General features: G+C 34.1%; 1 long non-coding RNA gene across 1 annotated transcript; it reads right to left on the minus strand.

Moving 5' to 3' along the window:
* Positions 1-4322: 4322 nt before the first annotated feature.
* On the minus strand, positions 4323-5442 carry LOC130570747 (uncharacterized). The gene is made up of 3 exons (XR_008964993.1): positions 5373-5442; positions 5202-5280; positions 4323-4728 (listed from the first exon to the last, which is right to left on the minus strand). It is a non-coding gene; the product is annotated as an uncharacterized LOC130570747 (long non-coding RNA).
* Between the last annotated feature and the right edge of the window lie 4809 nt (positions 5443-10251).

Consider the following 10251-nt stretch of genomic DNA (forward strand, 5'->3'; position numbering starts at 1 on the left):
TTCCTTCATTTGTGAAGTTAAAACTTTTTCTTTTTGATAACTTTTATTTATTTGCAAATTCTAAATTACTAGATTATTTTAATTTGATGAATACCTCATTTGTAAGTCGCCTTGGATAAAAGCGTCTGCTAAATGACTAAATGTTAATGTAAATGTAATGAATTAATTGTCACTTTCCCTACAGTATATTAGGATTTATGATGTTAAATGTTATGATGTAAGAAGTTACAATATGTTGTTAGTAGGTATATATCTCATTCATAGAATTGCTTTACTGCTTGATTTCCATACACATCAACTTGATTTATTTGTATTTATTTTGTTTAAAAATATGCTTGTAAAATATTTGTTTGTGGATTTATTTCCTGCAATAAATTATTACCTACATCACCTGTTTTTACATTTTGAGGTTTGTTCATTTTTTATAGGCTTCAAATCATTACACAGATAAAATAAGATAAATTAAAGCAATAAGCCCCAAGAAGCAGTGGGTTACAGTGCATTTCATAACATTTTATTTTCAAATATTTTCTTAAGAACATCTTCATTTGTTTCATAAGAATGAAATGACATTGTAAATCAATCTTGAGAAATAAATGTAAGAACTGTCTTAACAAGTTTTCGGGAATACAAAATATTCCTAACTTTTAACTCTTAAATTCGAATTTAAGAAAAAATGAGTGTTTAAACACGTTATATATGAAATATAAAGTGGAATAAAAATATCTCTGCCCGGATTCAAGATGGCGCTCCACCCTGAGCCAAAGAATACAAACAAGAATGACAGGTAGGACAAAAGCACTAAATATTTTAGCTTGCAGAGGTCGATGAGTTTGTTGTCATGTTGCTTTAGTGAAAAACTGTGTTCTTCTGCAGCTGTTTGTCACGATTGGACTAAACTGTTGACATTTTGTGGTTATTGTTGTTGTGGTGGTGGTTTGCAGTTGGACTTTTACGCAGTGCTCGAATTGAATCAAGTCTTATGGGGGGTCCCCACCATAAGACTTTTTTTGGTGGAGGTGGGGGTTAGTCTCGCAATATACAATTTATACAAAATACACAATATATTTGATCATAATATGCGTAACTACTCAACTCAACTCAACTTTATTTATATAGCGCTTTTACAATTTTCATTGTTACAAAGCAGCTGTACATGAGACACATTGACTATAAGCAAAATAATTAAAGTTGTACCTGCAGAAACAAGAAAAGGATGAAAACACAGAAGACAGACATACCCACATACAAAACACTCCACACACACAATATGCACACGTACTAACACACATAGACATAGAGACACACACACACACACACACACACGGATGCGCACGCACACACACACAACACACACACACGTACGTACACAGACAAGTACGCACACAAACACACACACACACACACACACACACACACACACACACACACACGCTCAGTGAGAGCACACATTTAGGATAAAGGAGAGAGAAGCACAGGTCAAATATAACAGATAATAAATTCCTATATGCAATATTAATTAAGTAAAACTTTAAGATTCTAAAGCAGCCCCCCCGGTCAGGCAGATAGTGCAAAAACAGTATGCAAACGGTGGCGAGGAACCCAAAACTCTAATCGAGAAAAAAAACCTCAGGAGAACCCAGGCCCAACCAGGGGATTCCAGTTCCCCTCTGGCAAAAGCTGCTGCCTCTGCACAAGCTCCAGAGAACTTGCACAACAAGGCTAAATAAAATAAATAAACTTAATAATAAAATAAATTATAGTTTAAGATTATCATTAATAATCTAATAGCATTTGAAGTTTTGTGGTGAAGACATGTCAAGAGACCGCGTCCTTCTTTATCCAGCTCTATCATCTCAGCTCTTGTCAGGTCCCCACTTCCCATTCTCCGCTCTACCATCAGGTCAGGCCATGAACTGCATCCTGCTCGCTGTGGTAACCTTGGAACAATGAGACAAGACTGGCTGAGAGTAGAGTACTGTTCTGTACTCTTTGATGCAACAAGTACATCAGTTGTGTTTTTGGTTCCGGTTGATCTAACTAATGCAGCCTAAACCCTCTGAAGATTTATATTATGGAAGAGTAGTGTATGCAAGATTAAAAAGATGCGTCTTTAGTCTAGATTTAAACTGACAGAGTGTGTCTGCCTCCCGGACAGTGCAGGGAAGACTATTCCAAAGTTTAGGCGCTAGAAAAGGATCTACCACCTGCACTTGATTTGGAAATTCTGGGTATTACCAGCTGACAGGACGCCTGAGAGCGTAATGCACGTGAAGGACTGTAATACAAAAGGAGTTCATTCAAGTACTGAGGAGCTAAACCATGTAAGGCTTTATAGGTAATAAGCAAGATTTTAAAGTTAATGCGATGCTTTATAGGTAACCAGTGCAAGGTTGACAGAACCGGGCTAATATGTTCATACTTTTTTGTACGTGTAAGAACTCGAGCTGCGGCGTTTTGGACCAGTTGGAGTTTTTGTAATAAGCCTGCAGGGCAACCACCTGTAACAGTGCATTACAGTAATCTAGTCTTGATGTCATGAATTAACTTCTCTGCATATGACAGTGACAGCATATGACGTTGTTTAGAAATATTCTTAAGATGGAAAAACGCAATTTTACAGGTGTTGGCGACGTGGCTCTCAAATGACAGATTACTATCGAATAGAACGCCAAGATTCCTTGCTGACGACGAGGGTTTTATGGAACATCCGTCAATAGTTAAACAGTATTCTTGGTTGTTACTTATAGCAGTTTTCGGTCCAATAAGTAACACTTCCGTTTTGTCCGAGTTCAGTAATAAAAAGTTGTTACTCATCCAGTTTTTTATATTGACTATGCATTCCATTATTCGATGAAACTGCTGTAACTACGTATATACTATTTATTAAAAACAGGCTTACATAAAAGAACAGGCTTCTTTTAATGTATTTTGGATCAAATCAATGTAGGCTTGGTAAACAGAACTGACTTTTGAACAGTAGTGTATGTCCAACAGAATATTTCTAGCAGCATTATTTACCAATGTAGCATTTACTATTTTCCCTAAAAACAACTGGATGATTGACACTTTGTGATAATAATGTTTGTTCCAAAAGACTTGTTTAAATGCAAGAAACTAGTTTATTAGATATTAAAAATATAAATTGTGACAAGACCGGCTGTCAGCCTGTGTGTTAGTGTTTTTCAACGATTTCTGTGTAGTTTACATAGTTACGTCCAGTAGGTGGCGGCAAGGGACTGTTATGAGTGAGTCTGTCAGTCAGCAGACTATTCAACCATTTCAGTCCAAAAGTGCTTTATTCAGTAACTAACTATGGCTATCAATACGTCAATCATAGCTATTTCAAGAGTGAATCCCTCATTTATATGCGGATGTAATTCCCGAAACTTTGCAGCGTGTATGTGGCCGTTGGTTTTAGCAGCACGAAAAACAAGTTTTATACAATTCTGAATGGATTATACTGTATATAGCACAGAAACCGCACAACGAGCACTCCCTTTATAATTACTAAAAAGCTGTCACTCATCTTCATCGAGATCTCTAGCACCCTAGAACCAGACCTAATAATAATTTAGGCAAGAAATACAAAAGCCCCGACATGGAGTTGATAAATATACACTCAAAAAATTATTTAGGCATAATAAATAAGATTTATGTATTTGATTGCATATAGAATTCCCATCCATTTGGATTACATATTTTTTACCCAAACAGAGTAATAAACTTTATGTGATACTTATTTGTATGTCATATATAAATGAAACGAGTAATAATGAGATTTATGTAATTGTATCAATAAATCTGATTTGATTCAAATTCATAAGAAACAGGATAAGGTATCCTTACATAAAAGCTATTTAATTAAAATGCATCACATTTAAGTAATTTTATAGAGTATTTTAAAATAAATGTACACATTTATATGGGCAGTTGTGGCCTAATGGTTAGAGAGTCGGACTCGTGACCAGAAGGTTGCCGGTTCGATTCCCAGGGCTGGTGGGTAACAACTGAGGTGCCCTTGAGCAAGGCACCTTACCCCTACTTGCTCCCCGGGCGCTGCAGTGATAGCTGCCCACTGCTCCGGGGGTACGTGTGTTCACTACTCTCTGGATGGGTTAAATGCAGAGATCACATTTCGTTGCCTTGTACTTGTACATGTGCAATGACAATAAATTGAATCTAAATCTAAAAATCTAAAAATATTTATTTACTCCTTCCCAATCACAATATTCTACATCAAAATCTAACTACAACACACAAAAAGAACATCCAGACCACATAATTTCACATATGATCAATTTATTAATATTTTAAGAAATTTAACTACTTTATAACAAAACTTAAAGGTTAGCAAAAAGGGGCTAACAAGAAAAAACAAGTTTGAAGAAGGAAATATCAATTTATATAAAATATAAAGCATCGCTACTTTCAGTGCTTGGACTTTTGGTGACAGCTTGGTTTTATCCATTTCCATCAGTTTCTAAAATGCTTCAAACGTGTACTTGAGGTGTTTCTGACTGGTAAGATTAAGGGCATAAATGAGTCCAAAAAGCATCCCACATCCAAGGGTAACACTCAGCAGGTTTTGCAGAACTTATACAAATACCATACCAACATCTGTAGGTTTGTCTCCAGGATCAACACCTTCTGCCCAAATGACCTAGATTCTTATTGTTGTTGTCTGTACTGTAGAATCCCAGATTTAGCCTCTTCACTTTCATAGTCCTGGAGGATAAACAAAGAAGAATGAGTTTTGTCCCAATGCTAGTCACAGTGTTATTCAGACATTTTTAAAGCATGTTGTTTTGCAAACTCTGACATTTTATACATGTAGATTCATTTAAATGTATATTTGTAAAATGATGGAACATTTTTTGAATTCTTCCCAGTGCCATTTTTGGTTTCTGGACTAATTAAAAATGCAAGCACTGAAAATTATGATGCTCCAGTGATATGTTAGAAAACAAAGCTATTAAATTGCTGCAAATTTAAATATACAAATTTTCAGTGTTTTTCACCGTTCTTCCGTTTTATTTATTTGACTCGAAGATTTTTGTATTCGAATTACTCGAGCCGTACTGCACACTATACAAACTTGGGCATAAGCTAGACTGTGATGCCAATGAGAACTTTAAGAATCAATGTAAATTTATCCTTGAGACATTTATAACATAAGGAGTAGGTTGACATACACTTACCACATATTCTTGGAAGAGTGTCTCAGGTATTTGTTGAGGTAGACACAGGCACTTCAGGATCAATCAAGCTTAACAATTTCTGGAAAAAAAAAACATGAAATTAGTCAGCAATTTACAACTTAAGAAAGGCTACATTTTAAAGGGTGTTGTTAATTGTCATAATTTACTCACCCTCATGTCACTCCAAATTCATAATAATTTCTCTCCACTGACACTCCATGCAGATATCACTTTAAACCTTAAAAGTTGAGGAGATTGTAAAGCTATTTTATATTAATTAAGCAGATTAGTCAATATTTTTCTACAAAAATCCCAAGTTTTGAGATGAACAAACCACGCTCTTATGTAGTACAAAGTTTTTTTTCCATATTGTGTAAGTCATTGTGGTCCCAAAACTGTTACTATCATACTTCAGAATTACGTTACTTCTTGACCCACCCATTAATACTGGTCAATGAGAAAAAGGTTTAGTTTATGAGCACCACGTAAACGATAGCTACCTAGTGGCCTAGACAAAACTTTCAAAGTCAATACATTGAAATTAGTGTAATACATTATAGACATCACTAATAACACATTTACATATGCTAAAAACAGACACATTTAATACAATCTAACTTGCCTTCCAATCAGGTCACGATCCACGCCACTCCAATGCAAGATGGCGAAAAGAATGTTACTTTTTTGCGTTGAACTATCATAGCCTTGAAATGTGCAGTACCGCCACCTACCGTCTGGAGTATGGATTGGATTATTTCCGTTTAAATTTTATGAAAAAGAACTCATACAATTTAACTAATTGAATTTGGCTTGTTGTGCAGCTAGTAATATTTAAACCATAAACATACTGTTTATTTGAATAAATCTAATAGTTTTCACAATTAACAGATTTATGATTCTAAGCAATCTGACTACATACATTTTGAAAAAAATGATTATTTAAATAAAATCAAAAGGATACAAATACTTAATTACAAACTCTGCCATGATTCATTTTTTGAGAGTGGAAAGATATATATAGAGAGAAAATTACCCCTCAAAAAAGTAGAAGCTTCCTCTTCCCGACTGCGAGCGAAGGTTTATTATTCTCCATTTTTTATCTGAAGTTAGCTTCACCGGAGCGACGCCAATCAAGCAGTCATGTCAACGATGTCCTGTGCTTAGCGGTCTTTAGACGTGTGGCGGGGCGTTTAAAATTTTAAGAGACACGACAACTAGCCCATAAACAAACTTAATATAAATTATTGTAAATAAATAATTCACAAAATTTACCATATCCATTGCATGAATTTAATCACATTTGTCATTATCAATTTATTCAAATAAAAATATCTGAGGGACCCCCCTAAGTCTATTTTTTAAGTCTTTTGGGGGATCCCTAATGCCTTATGGGGGTCCTGGATCCCCCCAGCCCCCCTTCAATTCGAGCACTGCTTTTACGGTCTTAAAGGGTGGATGTCTCAAACTTCTCTGTGAAAGTTAAGAATTGTGACGTGCAATATTCTTGTTGTTGTTATAATGCGGTATGTTGTTGTGTGTGTGTGTAATTTTAGGCAATTTTAAAATTTCTGTCACAGCACTTAAATGACTGACGATGCACATAATTTGCAAAGAAATACGTCATTGCAATGTTGCATGTAGTTTTGTCGATCCTTACTGTGTGTGAGAGATGAAACTGAAGTCATAAGAATCATAAGTTATCCAGAGTCAGCTGTTTTTTTATTCAAATGGTTTCAACGATTTGAATAGAAGACCTGGATCTCCATTTTCTTACATTTGCCTAATTATTAATTATGTGATGCATTATACATATGATGTCCGCATAACCATGCTACATAAAACAGATGAGCTTTAGAGAGATTTATGTCCGGAGAGACTGGACATTCTCTTTGCAGGTGAGAGATTCTTTTTGTTTGTAACAGATTGTGTTAAGGGTCAAGTTAGGATTTTAGGATGGATTCTTTTTAAAGCTCCAATCTATTTTGCTTAGTCTGTTTCAGTTTACCTTTTAATCACATCCAGAATAAAAGTTGTGTTTACTATAAAGTTTATGTTTAATGTCTGTGTACTGTGCAATTTTAATTTTTTATATTTATAAACACATACACAACACATGCACATACATGTAGGCCTATATACATATTAGGGATGTATTTATTTATATTTACCAATAATTGAAATGATATATATATATACACACATATATATATATATATATATATATATATTATACATTATATAATTATATATAATATATATATATATACAGTATATATAAGTTGGTAACTGAACTGAACTGATTTGATTAAATAATTTCCAGTTACAGTAGTCTAGAACCGCCACTGTTACTAAATAGCAGAAATATCCGATTACAATAGGCAGCATGTAAGAATGATAAAAATTCTCATATGAGCTACCTGTTATATTTTTATGCTGCTGTCTTTTGTCAGTTCTAAGGCTTGTAAGGTTCAGTCTTACTGTACAACACTTTCTTCATGCAACAAAAGAAACAAGTCACAGCTTGGATTTGATCTAAGTTTGAGTAAAGTAATGAGTAATTTTTGGGGTGAGTAATTATTTTATTTATGACCTGTATTAAAAATTATGTATATGAAAGTAATTTCAATTGAAGCTTTGTTGTTATTTGCTTTTATATTGTATTGTTTTTGTTTACTTTGATTTCTTTCATTTAGTCTGGATTACCTGGTACATTAACTTTTTCAATTGATCACGATATGGCATGAACCTCACCACATGAAGCATCCACAAACTCATTACCTTTTTTTTCTGGGCTCATGAGCGTTACAGAAATATGTGTGTGTATAAATGTTTTTCAACCTAAACCTAAATCTCTGTTTGTGAAATTGGTTTGAATTGCTTTTTGGACGTACTCTCAATTTGATTTTCAAGTCTCCAGGAATTGGCATATTTTTCCAAAAAAAATATTTTCAGTGTCTGATGTGTGTGGAGCGTTACCTGGCAGTGGTAAAACCTTTCAGATATCGAGTGATCTGCTGCACCGCTGCCTGGTTCATTACTCTTGACTCCTGTACAGTATGTGCTCGCATGTTTCCTTTGGTCTTTTGTACCATTGATATATTATGTATTTCTTCACTGTTCAGTTCCTCATCTTTCTCTCCATCGAGTTGTTTTGTTGTCTGGCTGTTCTCAGAGCTCTGAAGCAGTCAGGACCAGGAGAGAGAGGGAGAGAGAGAGAGGAGGAGAACCACATGAAGAGAAGAGCGTTTCATCTCATTCACTACTGTGAACGTATTGTTATACTGTATACCTGCCATATTGTATATCAGGTTTCATTGACATTTTCTTACATCTGCATATCCAGTTCTCTGGTTTATTATTATTTTGTGTTATTCTATGGCTGGTTTTATTCACCCGATTCTGTTTTTGCATAGAGTGGGAAAACTGTCCTGCCTCTGTTCTCTGTGAATCTTGCATATGTAATTTGTTACTAAATGAATGTATGACATTAGAATATACGGTAAGTGAATTTTTAGATGAATGTGAAAATGAATGATAACCAGTTTCAGCAGTCAATCCTTTAAACAATTTATTGATGCTTTTGAACTTCCTTTGTTGTACCTTAAACATTTGCATAATCTTTGTTTTTTGCTGTACCGTATCACATGTGACGTGCACGTATCCACGAGACAGCTTTGAAGTTAGGGAATGAAACAGATAAGCTTCACAGAGATTTTTATGGGACATTCTCTTTTCAGGTGAGAAACTGACATTTTCACACATTATTTTAGGGCAATTAAGACGGATTTCTTAAAAAGCTCAGCTTCACCTTGCATCTGTTTTACCACATATGACTATATAATTTTTGAGTCCAGTAAAAAGCATAAATGATTTAAGTACATTTTATTCTCTTCCAACATTGGACCCAGAAGAAAATTGAAAAAATGTTGAAAATATATATATATAAAATAATATAATTATAATCAAATATTCTAATAAAATATTCCAAAAATAATGAAAATATTTGTACAAAATTATTTTTTTAAAGAAAAATTATTATTTTTTACTTAAATTATGTTGGAAGGTGCAGATTATTTATTTTCATTGTGGGCTCTCTATGGATAATAGGCCATGCCAACTACAAGCTCTTTAAGCCTTGCTTTTGCATGGCTCAGGTGCAGTAGTACGCTGCAGATTATTTCAATTGTTTGCATTTCAGACATTTTGTACGGAAACTATTTGAATGCATAATAGTGGTTCAATCCTATAGGTAAAATACAATATTTAAATTCACTGCAGCTTTTTTTCACATTACTCGATTAAACCGTTTTTAAAAATTGCCTAAAATGTAAAGTTTTAATTCTGTTTTTAGTATAATAATTTTGTTAGGTTAAACGACTATGTGCATTACCATGCTAATTACACCAGCGCAAAATGCATCATATCAACTATCAATTTTTGCGTACTTGTGGCCATAGTTATGAACGATTTGTAAACTTTAATTGCAAATGTATTGTTTGCATATAGAACATGCAATATACAGTATTACAATGTGCATGTCCGTATTCTTGTGACAGCTGTGTGACAGAAACAGCACAGAGATTCATTTATATGCAGAGAGACTGGGACAGATTCACTCCTCAGGTGACAAACTCTTTTCATTTCATTTTATTGTACTGTAGTAATATGCAAAAATGTCAGTATAATTGTCAGACACAGTGTATGAATGTAAATAATACAATAAATAGGGCTGGAACCATCAAGTTGTCAAAATACCGAAAATACAAATTGTGCACTAAAAGTATTCTTATTGTATGCCCATACTCCATATGTAAGCCATAGAACAGACAATTTAATTTCTTATGAGTTTTTCTATTATTTCTACTTTTGTGCTGCATGGGAGGAGACCATTTGACTAAACAATGACAGAATATAAATTTTTAGGCATTTTTGTATTTCATGTATCTGTACATGAAATTATTTTAGAAAAGGAAATTTTCTTTTTTGTATCTGTATACAATCAGAGTCTGGATTCTGGAATGTTTTGAACATTTCTTGGATTTGTTTTGAT

This window comes from Triplophysa rosa, linkage group LG19 (assembly GCF_024868665.1).
Source record: "Triplophysa rosa linkage group LG19, Trosa_1v2, whole genome shotgun sequence".
Taxonomy (NCBI): domain Eukaryota; kingdom Metazoa; phylum Chordata; class Actinopteri; order Cypriniformes; family Nemacheilidae; genus Triplophysa; species Triplophysa rosa.